The sequence below is a fragment of the Oncorhynchus mykiss genome, chromosome 7, assembly GCF_057628025.1.
Source record: "Oncorhynchus mykiss isolate SJ-2025 chromosome 7, ASM5762802v1, whole genome shotgun sequence".
NCBI lineage: Eukaryota > Metazoa > Chordata > Actinopteri > Salmoniformes > Salmonidae > Oncorhynchus > Oncorhynchus mykiss.
This window is the reverse complement of record NC_143028.1, coordinates 26,260,441-26,284,711: the sequence shown is the minus strand read 5'-3', so window position 1 is coordinate 26,284,711 and position 24,271 is coordinate 26,260,441. Positions and strand designations below refer to the sequence as shown.

General features: G+C 43.9%; 2 long non-coding RNA genes across 2 annotated transcripts; both read right to left on the bottom strand.

Moving 5' to 3' along the window:
* Nucleotides 1-519: 519 nt before the first annotated feature.
* LOC118965379 (uncharacterized) lies at nt 520-3,291 on the bottom strand. The gene is made up of 3 exons (XR_005052705.2): nt 3,182-3,291; nt 2,761-3,025; nt 520-2,622 (listed from the first exon to the last, which is right to left on the bottom strand). It is a non-coding gene; the product is annotated as an uncharacterized LOC118965379 (long non-coding RNA).
* A 2,290-nt stretch (nt 3,292-5,581) lies between these two features.
* On the bottom strand, nt 5,582-24,251 carry LOC118965377 (uncharacterized). Its single transcript, XR_005052703.2, has 4 exons — nt 24,076-24,251; nt 6,466-6,603; nt 6,253-6,359; nt 5,582-6,166 (listed from the first exon to the last, which is right to left on the bottom strand). It is a non-coding gene; the product is annotated as an uncharacterized LOC118965377 (long non-coding RNA).
* Between the last annotated feature and the right edge of the window lie 20 nt (nt 24,252-24,271).

The following is a 24,271-nucleotide window of genomic DNA, read 5'->3' as shown; positions in this document are numbered from 1 at the left end:
ATTCTCAAGGGTGTAGGGGCTGATTAGACCATCAGCCACTTCGACCAAGGCTGCAGGCTTCAGAGCGAAGGGATATCCCGAATTTGCACAATTTCTTACAAAATCATGGAGATGCGTGCCTGATTATATTCTACATGCATTTGTTTGTCTGATTTCGTGACTTGACACATAACAGATGAAATACCTCCCAAATCAAACATTTAACTGTTACTGAGGTTTAAATTATAAAGCGGCATGGGGAATTTGTTAATCTGAATTTCATTGTTTTATTATTTAAAAGTGGAACATGAATTGCATCACTCAAGTCAGGAGTGTGTTCCGAAGTTGATGGGTTTATTGATCCCCTCGCCACTCTTCGGAAATCACCCTCGGTTTCTTCAGCAACACGTGACGACGGTGCAGTTGGAAACTTTTCGGACCCCTAGACTTTTTCAACATTTTGCTACGTTACAGCCTTATTCTAAAATTGATTCAATAGTTTTTTTCCCCCCTCATCAATCTACACACAATACCCCATAATGACAAAGCAAAAACAGTTTTATTTTGTATTCAAAATAAACATGAAATATCACATTTACAGTGCCTTGCGAAAGTATTCGGCCCCCTTGAACTTTGCGACCTTTTGCCACATTTCAGGCTTCAAACATGAACATATAACTGTATTTTTTTGTGAAGAATCAACAAGTGGGACACAATCATGAAGTGGAACGACATTTATTGGATATTTCAAACTTTTTTTAACAAATCAAAAACTGAAAAATTGGGCGTGCAAAATTATTCAGCCCCCTTAAGTTAATACTTTGTAGCGCCACCTTTTGCTGCGATTACAGCTGTAAGTCGCTTGGGGTATGTCTCTATCAGTTTTGCACATCGAGAGACTGACATTTTTTCCCATTCCTCCTTGCAAAACAGCTCAAGCTCAGTGAGGTTGGATGGAGAGCATTTGTGAACAGCAGTTTTCAGTTCTTTCCACAGATTCTCGATTGGATTCAGGTCTGGACTTTGACTTGGCCATTCTAACACCTGGATATGTTTATTTTTGAACCATTCCATTGTAGATTTTGCTTTATGTTTTGGATCATTGTCTTGTTGGAAGACAAATCTCCGTCCCAGTCTCAGGTCTTTTGCAGACTCCATCAGGTTTTCTTCCAGAATGGTCCTGTATTTGGCGCCATCCATCTTCCCATCAATTTGAACCATCTTCCCTGTCCCTGCTGAAGAAAAGCAGGCCCAAACCATGATGCTGCCACCACCATGTTTAACAGTGGGGATGGTGTGTTCAGCTGTGTTGCTTTTACGCCAAACATAACGTTTTACATTGTTGCCAAAAAGTTCAATTTTGGTTTCATCTGACCAGAGCACCTTCTTCCACATGTTTGGTGTGTCTCCCAGGTGGCTTGTGGCAAACTTTAAACAACACTTTTTATGGATATCTTTAAGAAATGGCTTTCTTCTTGCCACTCTTCCATAAAGGCCAGATTTGTGCAATATACGACTGATTGTTGTCTTATGGACAGAGTCTCCCACCTCAGCTGTAGATCTCTGCAGTTCATCCAGAGTGATCATGGGCCTCTTGGCTGCATCTCTGATCAGTCTTCTCCTTATATGAGCTGAAAGTTTAGAGGGACGGCCAGGTCTTGGTAGATTTGCAGTGGTCTGATACTCCTTCCATTTCAATATTATGTCTTGCACAGTGCTCCTTGGGATGTTTAAGGCTTGGGAAATCTTTTTGTATCCAAATCCAGCTTTAAACTTCTTCACAACAGTATCTCGGACCTGCCTGGTGTGTTCCTTGTTCTTCATGATGCTCTCTGCGCTTTTAACAGACCTCTGAGACTATCACAGTGCAGGTGCATTTATACGGAGACTTGATTACACACAGGTGGATTGTATTTATCATCATTAGTCATTTAGGTCAACATTGGATCATTCAGAGATCCTCACTGAACTTCTGGAGAGAGTTTGCTGCACTGAAAGTAAAGGGGCTGAATAATTTTGCACACCCAATTTTTCAGTTTTTGATTTGTTAAAAAGGTTTGAAATATCCAATAAATGTCGTTCCACTTCATGATTGTGTCCCACTTGTTGTTGATTCTTCACAAAAAAATACAGTTTTATATCTTTATGTTTGAAGCCTGAAATGTGGCAAAAGGTCGCAAAGTTCAAGGGGGCCGAATACTTTCGCAAGGCACTGTAAGTATTCAGACCCTTTGCTATGAGACTCAAAACCTAGACGACGCTGGGCCAATTGTGTGCCACCCTATGGGACTCCCAATTACGGCCAGTTGTGATACAACCTAGATTCGAACCAGGGTGTCTGTAATGACACCTCTAGCACTGAGATGCAGTGCCTTAGACTGCTGCGCCACTCGGGAGCCCAAACATGGCAACCGTCTTGGACCTGCTGGAGCAACAGTCCCGGTCCACGTACATGAGCTGGGGGGGAGGGGGGCTGGTATCCCAGCGAGTCGGTACCGCTTCATAAGGCCGGCCGCCGTGGCTAGTAGGCCCTCGCCCTCACCAGCAGTGAGGACACAGTTGAGGGCATGCCTGTGTTCATTCTCCACAATTTGTGGCCCAAGCACCCGTGTCCGAAGCGTAACCAGCGAGCTTCTTGGTCACCTGTAAAGAGCGAGAGCGTCAGTGGGTTGCAGAGGGATGAAAGTATGGTATACTTTCAAATGGTGTGACAAGTGTTACCATCTTCTTGGAGTCCATCTTTAAGATGGACCAAAAGACAGAGGTGACCCTGGCCTTCACCTTGTCAAGCCACAAAAGCACATCCATGCTGTACACGGTCAGCAGCCAGACGGGTGAGGGCACCACTGGCATTTCTGGTAGTGGTGGGAACTGTGGCCGGATGGCGCACGAGGCAAGGAAGTGCTTGCACTCGCCGCGGTACTGTTTAGACCGCCGCATCCAGGCTTCGCTGTGTCCCTCACACAGCTTGGTGTATAGCTGAGTGACAATGTTCCCCAAAGTGCACTCCCTCAGCATTCCCACAACCGCCAGGTCACAGGAACACCTGGAGAGAGGGGCAGTGAGAAAAGGGTGAGGGACATTTAGTCTACTCAATTGTACTGTACTACTACTACAACAAAGAACAAAAACTACTACAATTCATTCTAATTGTGTTTATGAACACTGAAAATAAAAATTTAAATTGCATTTCCACACTTACCTGTAGTTCAGAATCAGCCCACCACGTTCTTCTTACACCGAGGGCACTCCAGGTACTCAGTGGCCAGGAGATACCAATCCTTGATGTCCGAGACCCTCCGGATAGTCTTGTACAGCACAGCCTTGGTGAGGGTGGTTGAATGCCCACATACAAACGGGCATCCAGAGGAACAGCGTACATGCAAAGAAGGGGTCGGGTGATGCGGATGGCTGATTGTAGACCGGCCGGGGTTGGGGAGGGTACCACCATGGACGCAAGTCTGTGATGAAATTGGGACCTGCTCCTGGTAAACAGCTTCCTGCCAATCCATCGCTGCTGCTCCTTGTTGAGAGTTTCCCGCCAGCTCTCTGGAAGCAGCAGCTACATTTAAGAGAGAGGAGTTAAAGAAAGAGTTAAAATTACTAGAATTGGAAGATTAACTTTCCAGTTCGACCCAATATAAATATCCAATTACTATTTATTTATTTTTTATTCACCTCAGCACTTTCTTGGACAGGCCTTGGAGGCAGGAAGGACAGCCGGGGCACATCCTCCTCTTCTTCTCTTTGCCCCAAGGACAGGAGCCTGGGATGAATTCAGGTGGGCCTGGTCCAGGACGGCAAGGGGTGGGTCCTGGGGGGCACGGGATGGGTCATCAGCCGGACGGGAGGCAGGAGGCAATGGTGGAGGGACCTGTACGTTCAAGGCTTCATACATAATTGTTGGTAAAATTATGATTAAATGACTGAACAAATCATTTTAAATGGAACTGTAACTAAGTAAACTTATACTCTGTTTTATTATATCTGATTAACAATATGAGTTCATACGATGGGATTGTGTGACACGGACAAGGAGTAATTAAAGTTAATGAACACCATTACAACTAGGAAGAAACTAATGGGTTGTGGACTGTGTAAACACATAAGGTCGTTAACCTATGGTTGAACCTACATAAACTTAGCTCTGGGGTTTTTAGATAAGACAGTGAGTGCATTCCTAGGTTTTCTGTTAATTAGAAATGTCAGCTCAGTGGTGATCGATAATGTTGAGGGGTCAAAAGTTACCTGGGAGTGTGTTAGTAAGTTAGAATTAACTTTTCACCTCACTTTGTCCCGGTCGAGAGGAGGGGATTCTGTTAAAACAATGAAATGACGTCATGATTTGTATATAAACTGTTGCTCGTGGTAAAGTGGGAGCACGCTCCGAGAATAGATTCTGTTACCTATTATTGAAAGACTGGTCTCCGTCTATTTTATGCGATCAAGAATCTTACAAATTCTCATAAAATAGATTAAGGGTTTTCAATTAATGAAAGCACATTGGCATAATTAAATTACAGTAACAATAATACATACAGAGGATACATAAATCAGCAAGAAGTGATGATTGTGCTGCCCAAGGATGTGATCAGGACAACAGAATCAGTTAAAGCAATATATTGATTTAGAGTTAGGGAACTTAGCGTCGTCCGGGTTAGGGAGGGCTTGGTCGGTAGGGATGTCCTTGTCTCATTGCGCACCAGCGACTCCTGTGGCGGGCCGGGCGCAATGCACGCTAACCAAGGTTGCCAGGTGCACGGTGTAGCCTCTGACACATTGGTGCGGCTGGCTTCCGGGTTGGATGCGCGCTGTGTTAAGAAGCAGTGCGGCTGGTTGGGTTGTGTATCGGAGAACGCATGACTTTCAACCTTCGTCTCTCCCGAGCCCGTACGGGAGTTGTAGCGATGAGACAAGATAGTATCTACTACAACAATTGGATACCACGAAATTGGGGAGAAAAAGGGGTAAACATTTTTTTTATAAAGAATGGAGGGGGATACCAGCACCATGACGTGAAATCTACAGCCAAGCAGCAGCCTGAATGAATGGGGGGGGATACCAGCACCATGACAGCAGGAAATCTACAGCAAAGCAGCAGGATGAATGAATGGGGGGGATACCAGCACCAAGACAGCAGGAAATCTACAGCCAAGCAGCAGGATGAATGAATGGGGGGGATACGAGCACCATGACAGCAGGAAATCTACAGCCAAGCAGCAGGATGAATGAATGGGGGGGATACCGGCACCATGACAGCAGGAAATCTACAGCCAAGCAGCAGGATGAATGAATGGTGGGGATACCAGCACCATGACAGCAGGAAATCTACAGCCAAGCAGCAGGATGAATGAATGGGGGGGATACCGGCACCATGACAGCAGGAAATCTACAGCCAAGCAGCAGGATGAATGAATGGGGGGGATACGAGCACCATGACAGCAGGAAATCTACAGCCAAGCAGCAGGATGAATGAATGGGGGGGATACCGGCACCATGACAGCAGGAAATCTACAGCCAAGCAGCAGGATGAATGAATGGTGGGGATACCAGCACCATGACAGCAGGAAATCTACAGCCAAGCAGCAGGATGAATGAATGGTGGGGATACCAGCACCATGACAGCAGGAAATCTACAGCCAAGCAGCAGGATGTGACACCATGACAGCAGGAAATCTACAGCCAAGCAGCAGGATGAATGAATGGGGGGATACCAGCACCATGACAGCAGGAAATCTACAGCCAAGCAGCAGGATGAATGAATGGGGGGGATACCAGCACCATGACAGCAGGAAATCTACAGCCAAGCAGCAGGATGAATGGGGGGGATATCAGCTCCATGACAGCAGGAAATCTACAGCCAAGCAGCAGGATGAATGGGTGACGGCTACAGTAAGAAGCATTAAGAAGCATTCATGCTTCATGATACACAAGGTAGGTTTCTCACCCAAACCTACCTTACCCAATGTACCTTCCTTTGTCTGAGGAATATTACAATGACAAAAAAAAGAGGTTACATTACATAAAAGGTTATGTCCGTCAGAATCCAAAACTTGATTTAAAAATATCAGTATTGCAGTAATTAACTTATACTTTTCAACTTCTACAGCAATAACGACCAACTCTGCATATGAGGTATCTGCGGATTTTAGAGCCAATTGCAGAGCTGTTCGGGAAGCAGACAGCCCTGTATGACACAGAACAGAGTATGAGATAAATGGTTGTCAAAACAAAATGGATCTCAATACAATGCTCCAGTGTGTAGAGACTTACTTGGAACTGCAGACTTCGGGGCCAAGATCTTCTTCACCGTCGACTGCAGTTTGCCCGGGGGCACTGATCGCTGCCCCAGAAATGCTGCGACCGCTCGACCAAGTGGACTTTAATAACAAACAAACAAGAGACAGACAACAAGCACTGTTACACTCTATACAAATCTAATAACTGGTTATTTTTATCATTACTAATACCACATGTAATACTAACCCTGGCCGGGTCTTTAAGGCTGTTGGGGGAGGAGGGGGTGCGGCTGCCTTCTTGTCGCGGCGCTTAATGTCATTCAGGGCAGCTTCCATGGGGTCCCCAGGATTCCGGGCCATCTGCTTCCTCAGCCAGTTGACATAACTGAGGAAAGAAATGTATTCATTTTATTTCAGTGTCTAACACCATTTGGTTCCCAGCCCATATGGGTTTAGAAGACACTATTGACAACATATAATTACTATTCGTCCAGTACTTGTGTTACTTGCACACAATATAGCTGGGTCACCCCGTCCTGCCCCAAAGAATCCACAGCCCTGTAGCGCCCCAAGCCAATACACCCCACTCAGATTTAGGCCAGAGTGACAAAAGTACAGCAGACCCCCAGGGCCAGGACTGAGCAGCCCAGCAGCTAGGGATTGCCTAAATCTCCCCTGACGTGGGCATGTTTTGAACCGTGCCCCGGCTCAGAACAAGCATCTCTGTACCAGGGTCACCACCCTCAGAGTCCAGTAGTCAGTGGACATTCTGAACCTTGTTTGGAGTCAGTAGGTCACAGGACGAAGGAGCTATTGAAATTTGAATGTTTGAAAAATTCATGTACAAATGTGTGAGTTGAAAACGGACAAACTAAAGGGTGTGCAATGTGGAATGGTCTGCCTACCCATGTGAGCGAAGCAGACTCAGTCTCAACTTTTAAGTCTTTATTGAAGACTCATCTCTTCAGTAGGTCCTATGATTGAGTGTTGTTTGGCCCAGGTGTGTGAAGGTGAACGGAAAGGCACTGGAGCAACGAACCGCCCTTGCTGTCTCTGCCTGGCCGGTACTCCTCTCTCCACTAGGATTCTCTGCCTCTAACCCTATTACAGGGGCTGAGTCACTGGCTTACTGGTGCTCTTCCATGCCGTCCCTGGGAGGGGTGAGTCACTTGAGTGGGTTGAGTCACTGACGTGATCTTTCTGTCTGGGTTGGCGCCCACCCCACGGGTTGTGCCGTGGCGGAGATCTTTGTGGGCTATACTCAGCCTTGTCTCAGGATGGTAAGTTGGTGGTTGAAAATATCCTTCTAGTGGTGTGGGGGCTGTGCTTGGCAAAGTGGGTGGGGTTACATACTGCCTGTTTGGTCCTGTCTGGGGGTATCGTCGGACGGGGCCACAGTGTCTCCCGACCTTTCCTGTCTCAGCCTCCAATATTTATGCTGCAGTAGTTTATGTGTCGGGGGGCTAGGGTCAGTCTGTTATATCTGGAGTATTTCTCCTGTCTTATCCGGTGTGAATTTTAGTACGCTCTCTCTAATTCTTTCTTTCTTTCTCTCTCTGAGCCCTAGGACCATGCCTCAGGACTACTACCGAGATGAGAACCTCAGACCCCTTGTGAGACCATATGCTGGTGCGGTTGGCCCTGGGTTCCTCCTAATGCAAGACAATGCTAGACCTCATGTGGATGGAGTGTGTCAGCAGTTCCTGCAAGAGGAAGGCATTGATGCTATGGACTGGCCAGCCCGTTCCCCAGACCTGAATCCAATTGAGAACATCTGGGACATGTCTCGCTCCATCCACCAACGCCACGTTGCACCACACTGTCCATGCGTTGGCAGATGCTTTAGTCCACGTCTGGGAGGAGATCCCTCAGGAGACCATCCGCCACCTCATCAGGAACATGCCCAGATGTTGTAGGGAGGTCATACAGGCACGTGGAGGCCACACACACTACTGAGCCTCATTTTGACTTGTTTTAAGGACATTACATCAAAGTTGGATCAGCCTGTAGTGTGGTTTTCCACTTTAATTTTGAGTGTGACTCCAAATCCAGACCTCCATGGGTTGATGAATTTGATTTCCATTGATCATTTTTGTTTGATTTTGTTGTCAGCACATGCAACTATGTAAAGAAAAAAAGTATTTAATAAGAATATTTCATTCATTCAGATCTAGGATGTGTTATTTTAGTGTTCCCTTTATTTTTTTGAGCAGTGTATATAACTCCATATTCATATAATTTTTGTCCAAAAGGAAAGGCTTGTCGCACAAGGTTAGCAGCTACATTTTGTGACAGATACAGGGTTTCCAATGCTCCCGTAAAGCCCAGCTCATTGGCTATCTAGCTAGCTTTGTTTGACCCCGATTGGTGCTTATTTGACAAAGTTACAGTCAATCAAGTGAAGACCGCCCCCGTCATTGGCATGCCATGAGGCGTCACTCTCTCACCAAATTTGTTATCCTATAGGATATACTACACCCTTAATGATATAGTGAAGTCTGGTTATGTTCTAGGATCTCTGGGGAATAAATACGAACATGATTTGACTGGTTGAAACAACGTTTAGGGTTAGTTTTTCACAGATTCCTTTCTTTGCAAATTTAACAAGTGGAAATACAAAATCGATCGTGCATGCAATATGGACCTTTTTAGGATATGAAAAATTATTTTATCTAACAAAACGACACTTCATGTTATCTCTGGAACCCTTTGGATGATAAATCAGAGCAAGATTTCAGGCTGTAAGTACACATTTCACCTTCAGAGGTGAATTTATCAAATCTATCACAGTAGAAAGTGTTTTGTTGTTAGGAGCTCTCCTCAAACAACAGCATGGCATTTTTTCGCAGTAATAGCTACTGTAAATTGGACAGTGCAGTTATATTAACACAAATGTAAGCTTTCAGCCGATATAAGACATTTATATCTACCAACATTTGTTGTTTCTCTAAAATCTGCGATCGTGACACAAGGCGCTGCATGATTTACAACTGCCCCGTTAACAGGACGCCTATCCCTAAGAAGTTTTTAAAGTGCTCTTGAGGGGCCCCTGGGGACTGTTTAAGGTTTGATGTGGTTGTTGACCATATATTACCTTATATGTGCAGAAGGGGCAGTGATGAAGTTGACTGCTGCTGCATTTTTTTTATTTTTGGGACTCTCGCCCTACAATAACACACTAACATCAAACAAAATAAGCAAACACATAAAAGGCATGATAATTACAACACATTAAAATTAGTAATGGGCATTTCATTATTGTATGTACTATGTGTAGGCTGTGAAGACTCGCTATGTGTAATTTAGGGAACGGCCGTCAGGATCAACGATACACATTTAGAGCCAACCAAACACAACAGGGCATACATTTAAGAAACACAGAAAATCAACGACCAAATCGATTACATGACTGTACTGTACATGTAAACCTAGGCTTACTACTCAAGTAGGCACATTTGTCCAAATAAGATCCCCTCATTGTATGCAATTAGCTAGCTTAAGTGCAAAAGGGTGCTATTGCTAATTAGCTAGCTCTCGTGAAAATGGGTGCTAATTAACGCTATGCTAACATTGGTGCGGTAGTTGGTTATACAAAAATATACCACTGCACTGGTACAACATGAATATTACAAAGTACATTATGCATAATGGCAGTCTCACATCCAAGGTTTATATTTTTATCCATGTTGGTTAGGTTCGATTAAGACTCGCTTTCGTTCTGACTGCACTGCACGCAGCAGTCAGGGGCTTCTCCACCTAGTTGGGTGTGAGAGTTCAAGTGCGCCTAGTCAGTGTTGCCAACTCCTCAGTAAGGAAAGTAGCTATTGGCTGTCCTAAAAGGCGCTAAATGACGTCATCACATAATTTGCATAATTGGCCATGTGCATGTAATTGTGATGGACGCTGTAGGAGAGAGGAATAATGTCGTGGGAGAGACCAAAAGTGAGTAAAAAACACCCTAAATATCTTTAGAACTACAAATGAACTGTCTTCTGTCGATTCTTGTTTTTTTAAATGTCACAATTCCAACCCTCATCCTTTATCCGGGCTTGGGACTGGCAAAAGTGACCCAAAAGAGACACTGGCGGAGTATGAGGATTCTGTGTTATGCACTATAGCCCGTTACCATATATGTGATTGAATATTATCTGCTGTTGGCTTGTGTGTATGTATGTGTTTTGCAACATAGCTGACTTGAAACATTGGTAACAGTTTCAGGGCCATGGGCCTTTCTCATGATGGAAAAATACAGAATAACATGAAGACAGGAACTGTGCAATGAGTTGGGGGGGGGGGCCCCATTCAGAACGTAGTGTTGCGAGAACAAACGGTATTTTGTTAGATAACAGGAGCCAGGTGCGAGATAACGGTATCGAGCATGAGCGCATAGATACTCGACACAGCAAGTTACATCTATCAACTGGAGCACCCGGGGGCTGGCACCAGCTCGTACGACAACAATCAACGATAGGCTGGGTGAGTCTAAACCACGCCCAGTCTCTACTCTGACAGGCCGGCTCGGAAGCAGGAACTTTTTCTGTCAGGGTATATTTATAATATCTTTGTCAAGAACAAGTCAGTTCTCTGTTTGCCCTGCGAGGGGGGTCGAGAGCCCGTATATACGAAAATAGCATTTACCACTTATTGCTTAGCTAATAAAAAGTACATAGTATACAATCGGTGACTCAGTGTCATACTTGTTCTGATACCAGATTCTAATTGACGCAACCCTTAACAAGGTACAGGATGGCAACAACAACTGCCCGAGTTACACCAGTAACGCACAATCTCTCCATCAGCGCTCAGACTGTCCGCAATTGGCTGAGAGGCTGGACCGAGGGCTTGTAGGCCTATTGTAAGGCAGGTCCTCACCAGACATCACCGGCAACAACGTTGCCTATGGGCACCAGCCATACTGCTCGTTCTGTGCGTGATTTGCTGTAAGACAGGAATGTCAGTGTTCTGCCATGGCCAGCGAAGAGCCCGGATCCCATTGAGCATGTCTGTTGATGTTGTGACTGGTGTTTTGCAGGTACTATTTAATGAAGCTGCCAGTTGAGGACTTATGAGGTGTCTGTTTCTCAAACTAGACACTAATGTACTTGTCCTCTTGCTCAGTTGTGCACCGGGGCCTCCCATTCCTCTTTCTGGGGCGGCAGATAGCCAAGTGGTTAGAGTGTTGGACTAGTAACCGTGAAGGTTGCAAGACTGAATCCCTGAGCTGACAAGGTCAAAATCTGTCGTTCTGCCCCTGAACAAGGAAGTTAACCCACTGTTCCTAGGCTGTCATTGAAAATAATAATTTGTTCTTAACTGACTTGCCTAGTTAAATAAAGGTAAAAAAAGAAATGTCTATTCTGATTAGAGACAGTTTGAGCTGTTTTGTGAAGGGAGTAGTACAGTACACAGCGTTGTACGAGATCTTCAGTTTCTTGGTAATTTCTCGCATGGAATAGCCATTATTTCTCAGAACAAGAATAGACTGACGAGTTTCAGCAGAAAGTTATTTGTTTCTGGCCATTTTGAGCCTGTAATCGAACCCACAAATGCTAATGCTCTAGTACTCAACTAGTCTAAAGAAGGACAGTTTTATAGCTTATTTTTATCAGCACAACAGTTTTCAGCTGTGCTAACATAATTGCAAAATGGTTTTATAATGATCAATTAGCCATTTAAATGATAAACTTGGATTAGCTAACACAACGTGCCACAGGAGTGATGGTTGCTGATAATGGGCCTCTGTACGCCTATGTAGATATTTCATAAAAAATCTGCCGTTTCCAGCTACAATAGTAATTTACAACATATACAATGTCTACACTGTATATCTGATCAATTTGATGTCATTTTTATGGACACATTTTTGGGGGTTGTGCTCGTGGAAGCAAGGTCATTTCTCAGTGACCCCAAACCTTTGAACCGGTAGTGTATGTTTTTAGACCCATATGCCTATTATTGACTTGCATTCTCATCAATCTGGGGTGAGTTTCCTGAAAGCTATGTAGCTAATGTTGTATTTTCATTCTCTTGACAACCCTGACCCACACATCACTCGTAAAGTGCTTCATTTGGTTAATGTTGTTCACGTACAGATTGACCATCAAACCTAGATTCCATTGCTACGTTCTCACTGATGTGGGTCTGGGTTGTGGAGACCAAGTGTACTGTCAGCTATTAAGCTTTGGGGAAACTATTTTTGTCATCCAGAGAGGATTTTTGTGCTATCCATGTTTTCTCTTGTACATGTTTTCCCAAATGGTGCCTTGTATAGCCTGAGCTTCTGTTAATGCCTCAGCAGCATTTGATTACGAGCCAGTGCCTGAAGAAACATTATATAATCACCAAACTGGAAATTTACAGTGTGTACAGTACATGCACTTCATATACAAACCACTTGGTGGCCACCTCAAGCTTGAAACATGGCCATGATATTACTCCACAGGTGTACAAAAAGAGTATTGAAAGCCTAGAATGTTCTTTTGAATTATTTGTTGTAAAGTTGTGGAGGCCATATATTAACAGACACCTTAAGAGACTATTAATATGTCAACTAGAAAGAGTTTAAGCCAGAAAAATAGTTGCGAAACTAGATCACAAATACATTAAAAGCAGCGCAACATTGATAGTCTTTTTCAAGACATCCCTATGAGTCTGTCATGCAAGAATACAATGTAGATGGTTTGCTATGGTTCCTTAGCACTTGCTAAACACGGCAGTAAGACCATTGATCCATCAGTCTTTTCCATGCCAGAGGTTTGTGTCTTTTAAACCTTTAATCATTTTAATGACTTTTTAAAAGAAAAAAAAGAAATCAGCAGAACACTGACAGATCAATAGAAAAAAGACAAGATGCAATATTTTCAGAGAATCGAATAGTTTATTTTTGTCAACATTTTCTGTAAATCGTTCCTCCCCACTGTTACCAAATTCTGAGATGTTGTGGATTGTTTGTTTATTTTATGAAAATTACCATCCAAACAGTTATCATCATCGTTATCATGTGGGCAGCAAGAATGGACAGTTTGATGCAGGTGGCTATAAGGTTTTTATAATGTACTTGTGTGTTCTTTTCATTGTTGATATACAGAATTTGTATCATTTGTATTACACTGTTTTAACAAACCAGTTTTTTTCTGGTTTCTATGCCACTATTACTGAATTAATTGATTCATGAAATGTATTTTATTGGACATATTAATAGATATTAAATTGCCTCATTCATTGAGTACAACTACAGACTTATTTCCATTGTGGTCCTTGCTATCATAGGGCGGCAGGTAGCCTAGCGGTTAGAGCTTTGGGCAAGTAACGGAAAGGTTGCTGGATCCAATCCCCGAGCTGACAAGGTAAAAATCTGTTGTTCTGCCCCTGAACAAGGCAGTTAACCCACTGTTCCCCGGTAGACTTGTTGTAAATAAGAATGTGTGCTTAACTGACCTGCCTAGTTATAAAGGTTAAGTTAAAAAAAGTAATGTGGGCAACAAGATGGGGGACAGCTTGGGCAAGACTGGCTGTGCATTGAGGCATTTCCATGTTATGTGGACAATAAAGTATTCTAATTCTTCACATTGGAACACTTTGTGTTTGGCTTTGCACAAATGTCATTTGCAGTGTGTGCCACTGATGGCAGCATATTCGAACCATTCAGTTAGCAACAGCTTTTCATACCATGTGGAATGCAGTCCCACTGATGGTATTAATACACCGAACCAAAAAATAAACACAACATGTAAAGTGTTTATCCCAGAAATGTTCCATACGCACAAAAAGCTTATTTCTCTCAAATGTTATGCACAAATTTGTTTACATCCCTGTTAGTGAGCAGTTCTCCTTTTCCAAGATAATCCATCCACCTGACAGGTGTGAAATATCAAGAAACTGATTAAACAGCATGATCATTACACAGGTACACCTTGTGCTGGGGACCGTAAAATGCCACTCTAAAATGTACAGTTTTGTCACACAACACAATTCCACAGATGTCTCAAGTTTTGAGGGAGCGTGCAATTGGCATGCTCTGTTGCCAGAGAATTGAATGTTCTTGTTCAATGTTAATTTCTCTACAATAAGCCACCTCCAGAGAATTTAGCAGTACGTCCCACAGGCCTCACAACCTCAGACCACGTGTAACCACGCCAGCCCAGGACCTCCACATCTGGCTTCTTCACCTGTCTGAGACCTCCCACCTGGACAGCTGATGAAACTGTGGCTTTGCACAACCGAATAATCTCTGCACAAACTGTCAGAATGGGTATGGAATAGGCTGAATGGGTATGGTATGGGCAGGCATAAGCTATGGAAAATGAACACAATTGCATTTTACTGATGGCAATTTGAATGCATAGAGATACCGTGACGAGGTCATTATTGTGCCATTCATCCCCCGCCATCACCTCATGTTTCAGCATGATAATATTGCAAGGATCTGTACACAATGTCCCAGTTCTTCCATGGCCTACATTCTCATGGACATGTCATCCATTGAGCATGTTTGGAACGCTCTGGATCGATGTATATGAAAGTGTGTTCCAGTTCCTGCCAATATCCAGCAACTTCGCACAACTATTGAGAGGTTTGGGACAACTTTCCACAGGCCACAATCAACTCTATGCGAATGAGGCAAATGGTGTTCACACCAAATACTGACTGGTTTTCTGATCCACGCCCCTACCTTTTTTTAAGGTATCTGTGACCAACAGATGCCTATCTATATTCTTAGTCATATGAAACCAATAGATTAGGGCCTAAATAATCTATTTCAATTGACTGATTTCCTTATATGAACTGTAAATCAGCTAAATTATTGAAATTGTTGCACTTATATTTGTGTTCAGTGTATAGTATAATGTAAACAGTATGGGAACTATTTAGAGGCTATTTCATACCCCAGAAACCCTGCTGTGTTAATGTTTCTGGGTAATTCAGGAAATTTTTCTCCCCAATTGGTAGTTACAATCTTCTCTCATCGCAGCAACTCCCCAACGGGCTCAGGAGAGGCGAAGGTCGAGACATGCGTCCTCCGAAACATTACCCGCCAAGCCATGATGCTTCTTAACACACTGCTCACTTTACCCGGAAGCAAGCCGCACCAATGTGTCTGAGGAAACACTGCTCGACTGATGACCGAAACCAGCTTGCAGGCGTCCGCCACAAGAAGTTGCTAGAGGCCAATTGTGCGCCGCACTATGGGACTCCCGGTCACAGCCGGGATGAACCCCAGGCCGCGCCACTCGAGAGGCTGCCATCTGTTCCATTTCTAATAGCCATTAGGAGGCCACAGTTTTCACAGTTATTTCACTGATGCCATTCCCAGACAACACGGTGGGTTCTGGCCTATTCAGTTTGAGGCTCCAGCATAATCATATTACTCTGGGTTCCGCCTAATGGTACTCGGGCCGAGTCCACTTCATCATATCTGGGCTGATTAACTTATTCAGAAGTAAGGCTATATTCAGCAGTTGATGGAAGAATGAAAAAACGAGTTAAGGTAATAATTTCACTTCGAATTTGCTAGGTCATTTGCAAGCGAAAATCCTACCTGTTATGGTATTAGATGGAGAAGGATCCTAGAGAATCTATGCTATAAATTAACTAAATTTTACTACCGATTTTTGGGGGGAACCCCACACTAATTCTATTAATTTCTGTCATTCGGCCAATCCTGGCTTAATATAATGACATTAGCGATTTTTAAGCATATGTTGGTGGCCATGTTAATTATAGGACGACTTGGGATACATGATCCATAACTGACAGCACATCTCAGTGTCATAGGCTACAGCCTATTTTTCTATGGTAGACCTATCTGTAAACACTGATACAGCCTAATGTAATTTTCTGTACCTTGTAAACAGTCAAGAATAAACCCATAACTGATCCAAATAGTTGTATAATCAGGGCTTTATTTCGGCATGAAACACAAAAGGACATTTGAACGGTTATTCAAATGAACCTAGATCACTGCAGTTTACAGCTTAGACAATAATTGTGTACATCTAAAAATGAATTCCTCATTGCAGTGTGTTGTTGTAGTCTAGGAGGTAGAATCATTGTATTTGATCATCTGCTACCTAGGCGGAAGGATTGATGCAGCCTACAACCATGCATGTTGAGTTATTTCAACAGCCTATTCAAATGTTACAGATGTAGTCTATAGCCCATTAAAATAGCTAAATAAATAACGACCATGAAAGTCAATGGAAGAAATAATGGCGCTCAAAACGTGACTGTGTGTTTGATTCCTGGGACCACAAATGGAAAATTAATGCATGTATACTGTTGCTTTGGATAAAAGCATCTGCTTAATGTTCAATGTATTATTTTTGCACACCTCATATTTGTGAGACATTGAACATTTTCCTGCATGGAACTTTTGACTGTAGTACATTCCGAGAAGACAGAAGAAGATAAAACTGCTTAACTCAACCGGGTAAGTTATGAATTGTATCACTAACTGTGTAACTTTGAGAATAGTGTTTCTTTGTCATCACAACCGAAGATTGCATGCCACATTTTTGCTGCACCTGAAAATAAGACCTCACATCACCAAGTCAACATTCACTCTATTGCGGAAATTGCCTTATTTGTTAGTTGAATATTACATTTTACAATTGAGGTATAGACACGTACAGTTGAAGTCGGAAGTTTACATACACCTTAGCCAAATACATTTAAACTCAGTTTTTCACAATTCCTGACATTTAATCCAAGTAAAAATTCCCTGTTTTAGGTCAGTTAGGTTCACCACTTTATTTTAAGAATGTGAAATGTCAGAATAATAGTAGAGAGATTGATTTATTTCAGCTTTTATTTCTTTCATCAAATTCCCAGTGGGTCATAAGTTTACATATACTCAATTAGTATTTGGTAGTATTGCCTTTAAATTGTTTAATTTGTTCAAACGTTTCAGGTAGTCTTCCACAAGCTTCCCACAATAAGTTGGGTGAATTTTGGCCCATTCCTCCTGACAGAGCTGGTGTAACTGAGTCAGGTTTGTAGGCCTCCTTGCTCACACACGATTTTTCAGTTCTGCCCCAAATTTTCTATAGGAGTGAGGTCAGGGATTTTTGGCCACTCCGATACCTTGACTTTGTTGTCCTTAAGCCATTTTGCCACAACTTTGGGAGTATTCTTGGGGTCATTGTCCATTTGGAAGACCCATTTTCAACCAAGCTTTAACTTCCTGACTGATGTCTTGAGATGTTGCTTCAATATAATCACATACAATTCCATCCTCATGATGCCATCTATTTTGTGAATTGCACCAGTCCCTCCTGCAGCAAAGCACCCCCACAACATGATGCTGTCACCCCCGTGCTTCATGGTTGGGATGGTGTTCTTCGGCTTGCAAGCTTCCCCCTTTCTCCTCCAAATATAACGATGGTCATTATGGCGAAACAGTTCTATTTTTGTTTCATCAGACCAGAGGACATTTCTCCAAAAAGCATGGTCTTTGTCCACATGTGCAGTTGCAAACCGTAGTCTGGCTTTTTTTAATGGCGGTTTTGGAACAGTGGCTTCTTCCTTGCTGAGCGGCCTTTCAGATTATGTCGATATAGGACTCGTTTTACTGTGGATCTAGATACTTTTCCACCTGTTTCCTCCAGGATCTTCACAAGGTTCTTTGCCGTTGTTCTGGGATTGATTTTCACTTTTCGCACCAAAGTACGTTCATCTCAAGGAGACAGAACTCGTCTCCTTCCTGAGCAGTATGACGGCTGCGTGGTCCCATGGTGTTTATACTTGCGTACTATTGTTTGTACAGATGAATGTGGTACCTTAAGTCGTTTAGAAATTGCTCCCAAGGATGAACCAGACTTGTGGAGGTCTACAATTGTTTTCTGAGGTCTGGGTGGATTTCTTTTGATTTTCCCATGATGTCAAGCAAAGAGACAGAGTTTGAAGGTCAGCTTGAAATACATCCACAGGTACACTTCCAATTGACTCAAATGATGTCAATTAGCCTATGGGAAGCTTCTAAAGCCATGGCATCATTTTCTGGAATTTTCCAGGCTGTTTAAAGGCAAAGTCAACTTAGTGTATGTAAACTTCTGACCCACTACAATTGTGCTGGAATTGGAATTGATACAGTGATAAAAGTGAAATAATCTGTCTGTAAACAATTGTTGGAAAAATACTTGTGTCATGCACAAAGTAGATGTCCTAACCGACTTGCCAAAACTCTAGTTTGTTAACAAGAAATTTGTGAAATTTGTGGAGTAGTTTGTGGAGTTTTAATGACTCCAACATAAGTGTTGTACATAACATAAGTGTATGTAAACTTCCGACTTCAACTGTATATGTCACGTTCTGACCGTCGTTCGTGTGTGTTTTCCTTGTTTTAGTGTTGGTCAGGACGTGAGCTGGGTGGGCATTCTATGTTGGATGTCTTGTTTGTCTATTTCTATGTCTGGCCTGATATGGTTCTCAATCAGAGGCAGGTGTTAGTCATTGTCTCTGATTGGGAACCATATTTAGGTAGCCTGGGTTTCACTGTGTGTTTGTGGGTGATTGTTCCTGTCTCTGTGTTTGCACCAGATAGGACTGTTTAGGTTTTCACATGTCATTATTTTGTAGTTTAAGCATGTATAGTTTTTCCTTTATTAAACAAACATGAATCATCACAACGCTGCATTTTGGTCTGACTCTCCTTCGCCTAAAGAAAACCGTTACAGAATCACCCACCACAACAGGTCCAAGTGGCGTGATGAAAGGCAGCAGGAGCAGCGCGAGGAGGACTGGACATGGGAGGACGAATTAGACGGAAGAGGACCCTGGGCTCAGCCAGGAGAATATCGCCGCCCCATGGAAGCCTGAGAGTCAGCCCCAAACATTTATTGGGGGGGGGGGGCTCAGGGAGAGTGTGGCAGAGTCAGGGTTCAGACCTGAGCCAACTCCCCCTGTTTATCGTGAGGAGCCAAGGAGGAGACCAGAACCAGAGCCGGTGTTGGAGGTGAGCGAAGCAGAGACTGTGAAGGAGTTAATGGGGAAATTGGAGGAGAGAGTTATGAGGGAGTTGCTGTGTTGGTGCTTTAGGTACGGAATTCGCCCGACGGAGCGTATCGGGGATTTGATGGCACCTGGGTCAGCGCTCCATACTCGTCCTGAGGTGCGTGTTAGTCGGCTGGTGAAGATTGTGCCATCCTCACGCAGTAGGCCTCCTGTGCACCTCCCTAGCCTTGCACGTCCTGTGCCAGCCCTGCTCTCAAGATCTCCAGTACGCCTTCACGGTCCGGTCCATCCTGTGCCACCTCCACACACCAGCCCTCCGGTGGCAGCCTCCCGCACCAGGCTTCCTGTGCGTGTTCTCGGCCCAGTACCACCAGTGCCAGCACCACGCATCAGGCCTACAGTGCGCCTCGCCTGTCCAGCGCTTTCAGAGCCTTCCTCCTCTCCAGCGCTGCTGGAGTCTCCCGCCTATCTAGCACTGCCAGAGCCTTCCGCCTCTACAGCGCTGCCGGAGTCTCCCGCCTGTTCAGCGCAGTTGGAGCCTTCCTCCTCTCCAGCGCTGCCAGAGCCTTCCAGTGTCCCACCTGTTTAGCGCTGCCAGAGCCTTCCGTCTCTACAGCGCTGCCGGAGTCTCCAGTCTGCATAGAGCTGCCAGTCTGCAAGGAGCTGCCAGTCTGCAAGGAGCTGCCAGTCTGCAAGGAGCTGCCAGTCTGCATAGAGCTGCCAGTCTACATAGAGCTGCCAGTCTGCATAGAGCCGCCAGAGCTGCCAGTCTGCAGGATGCCGCCAGAGCTGCCTGTCTGCAAGATGCCGCCAGAGCTGCCAGTCTGCAAGGAGCCGCCAGAGCTGCCAGTCTGCAATGAGCCGCCAGAGCTGCCAGTCTGTATGGAGCAGCCAGAGCTGCCAGTCTGTATGGAGCAGCCAGAGCTGCCAGTCTGTATGGAGCAGCCAGAGCCGCCAGTCAGCATGGAGCAGCCAGAGCCGCCAGTCAGCATGGAGCAGCCAGAGCCGCCAGTCAGCATGGAGCAGCCAGAGCCGCCAGTCAGCATGGAGCAGCCAGAGCCGCCAGTCAGCATGGAGCAGCCAGAGCCGCCAGTCAGCATGGAGCAGCCAGAGCCGCCAGTCAGCATGGAGCAGCCAGAGCCGCCAGTCAGCATGGAGCAGCCAGAGCTGCCAGTCAGCATGGAGCAGCCAGTCAGCATGGAGCAGCCAGTCAGCATGGAGCAGCCAGTCATCATGGAGCAGCCAGTCAGCATGGAGCAGCCAGAGCTGTCAGTTAGCCAGGATCTTCCAGATCCGCCAGTGCCGAGCTTCCTCTCAGTGCCGAGCTTCCTCTCAGTGCCGAGCTTCCTCTCAGTGCCGAGCTTCCTCTCAGTGCCGAGCTTCCCCTCAGTGCCGAGCTTCCCCTCAGTCCCGAGCTTCCCCTCAGTCCCGAGCTACCCCTCAGTCCCGAGCTACCCCTCAGTCCCGAGCTACCTCAGTCCCGAGCTGCCCCTCAGTCCAGTGGGGCCCTTGGTGAGGACTACTAGGCCAAGGTCGGCGGCGAGGGTCGCCTATCTAGGGACGCTAAGGAGGTGGACTAAGACATTTATGGAGTGGGGTCCACGTCCAGCGCCAGAGCCGCCACCGTGGACAGATGCCCACCCACACCCTCCCCTATAGGTTTAGGTTGTGCGTTCGGAGTCCGCACCTTGGAGGGGGGGTACTGTCACGTTCTGACCATCGTTCGTGTGTGTTTTCCTTGTTTTAGTGTTGGTCAGGACATGAGCTGGGTGGGCATTCTATGTTGGATGTCTTGTTTGTCTATTTCTATGTCTGGCCTGATATGGTTCTCAATCAGAGGCAGGTGTTAGTCATTGTCTCTGATTGGGAACCATATTTAGGTAGCCTGAGTTTCACTGTGTGTTTGTGGGTGATTGTTCCTGTCTCTGTGTTTTGTTGTCACCAGATAGGCTGTTAGGTTTTCACATTTCATTATTTTTGTAGTTTATTCATGTATAGTTTTCCTTTTTTAAACAAACATGAATCATCACAACGCTGCATTTTGGTCCGACTCTCCTTCACCTAAAGAAAACCGTTACAGTATAACTTCTCATATACTATTTCCTGTCTGTTTTACAAGTCTGTGATTGTAATTTTCAACATAACAAATGGCAGCATACATGTATCTTCAATTGCCAACATCAATGCTTGCTGAAGTATCCTATAGGATCGGTTTCGTCCCCGCGGGAAGGTGTGCTAAAGTGCACTAATGTGATTAGCATGACGTTGTAAATGACAAGAACATTTCCTAGGACATAGGTATATCTGATATGGCCATAAAACATGAATTATTGGTATATGAACTGCACTCTACAATTTACAGTAGCTATTACAGTAAAATGATAGCATGCTATTGTTGGAAGAGTGCACAGTTATGTACTGATGATTGAAAATGTATCAATAAACCAATTAGGCACATTTGGGTAGACTTGATACAACATTTTGAACAGTAATGCAATGGTTCATTGGATCAGTTAACTTTGCACATACACTGCTGCCACCTAGTGGCCAAAATCGAAATTGCACCTAAACTGGAATAATACATTGTGGCCTTTCAAAGATGATGGACATTTTTTTTTAACGTATTTATTTTTCTTTATATTATCTTTTAATGTGTTATATTCTCCTACATTCATTTAACATTTCCACAAACTGCAAGTTGTTTATGTTGAAATGGTATCAAGAATATACATATCCTTGCTTCAGGTCCTTAGCTACAGGCAGATTTGGGGATATCATATTAGACAAAAAATAAATTAAAGGGTCAGATCCTTAAGGAGCTAGCATCACCTCTTAATTAACCAAAAACACATGATCCAGCAGTGGTGGCCTCTGCTGCTCGAGCCGTCTGCCTTGCAGCTCGAGCCTGCCTCGTAGCCTGACTTTCCAACGGCCAGCCAGAGAAAATTTCAAAAAGTTAAAAATAGGTAATTGTAGCTAGTATAACATTATTTGTAATAGTGTATTTCATCGCAGTCACTAATTAATTTCTGGTTGTGGTTGTTGTCAAAGTTTCTCTGTTAACGTCAGCTAATGTTAATGTTAGCTAGCTAGCTACTGTATCTTAGGGACAGTAACTTTTAGAGCAGAGGTGATATTAGCTAGCTAAGTCAATATGTTTAGGTTCTGGCCTATGTGATATTAGGTAGTTAATTTAGCTAGCTAGTGTTTTGTTTGTAAAACATCGGTATTCTAGCTAAGACTAGACAAGAAAACACCCGGTTGACATAGCTAGCTAGCTAACATGTCCAGTGACCCTTCGTGTACACTGGCATGTGGTGCCGCATGGTGAAACACCACTTTCCATTAATTTTCAATGGAAGGAAACCAGTGAGAAGCGGAGTGGGTGGGGGACTGCTGGGTGGAGCGAACGTGGCGTGGGAGGCGGTCTAAAAGTACATTTCCCAACTTTATGCAAATCACCAGCCTTGACTACTGGGCAATGACCAATCATATCGTGGTTCCCATGATGAATTTGACGGTATGCGACACAAGGCTGCAGACTTTCTTCAATATAGATGGCTGAAAAAATGTAAGTGAAATGTAAATGTAAGTGATTATAATGTCATAACAAATCATGCAAAAAATGTACAGTTGAGCGGAACATGTTAGTTAATGTAGAGGTAAACGATTATGCATATTTTTTGTCGTAAAATCACTATTTAGCAAGCTAGCGAACATTAGACAGCTAACGTAAACTCACTCACTTTTGTACATTGCGCTGGTCCGTACAATTGACCTTATTTTAGCGGCCAAAAAATGTAATACTTCCAGATCAACTGTAATATCAATACCAATGTAAAGCACAATTTCTCCCCTTTCCAACAAAATCAATGATGAGACCTTCATGACGCCCATCTCTGCACGATTCAAGAAGGCAATGATCTTCGTCGTGTCTTTTTAAAAATGGTGGGCGGGGAATCAAAACTTATTGCGTGATAGTGAGAAGGAGAGATGTCGTTTGGGGGAAACTGCTTATTTCACACGATCTGTCCAACTTATCACCTTATCTCTTTTCAAATGTAAATAAAACACTATATAGAGTTTATATAATGTGTCATTACATACCTATTTGAAGGTTTGTGTCGAATTTGAATCGTTTTTAGGGCGGTGCTCAAGTGATCTTCAGAAATAAACAGCAGCTTTTGAGAGTCATGATAGCTTGCAGTAATGATGCAAAAAATGACTAGGTATCCCCCCCTTACCCTGTCCCTTTCTTGTTTGTAAACGGTGAGAGAAGTGCTGCACCTGGTGGAGAGAGGCAAGACAGGTAAGACATAATTAATTGCTTTATTCGTGCTGTACGTTACGCCATGACACATCACGATGTAACGGAGAGCGTCGGAGGGGTCCGTTTTTTTTCAACTTTTCTGCAATACTATAGAGCCATTACCATGTCAATCAATGCTTGAATAGAAACGTAGTTCACACCCCAGATTTTGATGTCACCACAGTCGCAACAGTCCCATTCGTTTTCTTTGCAGCCTCGTTTGAATGTGGCGGTGGCACATTTGTACAGAATGAGGTTAGCGTACGTTAGCTGGCTAGCTTTATGGCCGTTGTGACATGAGTATGAAATTGTAATTCTGGTTGTTTAACCTCTCTGCGCACCGAACGGGATGAAATTCGACAACATACAGTGATCGCTACATAAATAGTCATATTCATCATTCATGAAAATACAAGTGTCTCAAATGTTTCGAAAGCCTAGAATCTTGCTAATCCAACTACGTTGTCAGATTTAAAAAATAATTTACTGCGAAAGAATACGATGCGATTATCTGAGGATAAAGCCCCATAAAAAACAACTATTTCAACCAGCACAGGCGTAACAAAATCACAAACTGCAATAAAATAAATAGTTTACCTTTGACGATCTTCTTCTGTTTGCAATTCTAATGCTCATTGTTACACAATGAATAGTCTTTTGTTTGATAAAATCAATTTTTATAGCCTAACACATTTTGTGAACCGCTTGTGTCGTGAATTCCGTCTCATTCCATTTTCGACTACACATTTGATGTAAATACACACACTAAACGTGACTTTTCCAGTCATGTTTG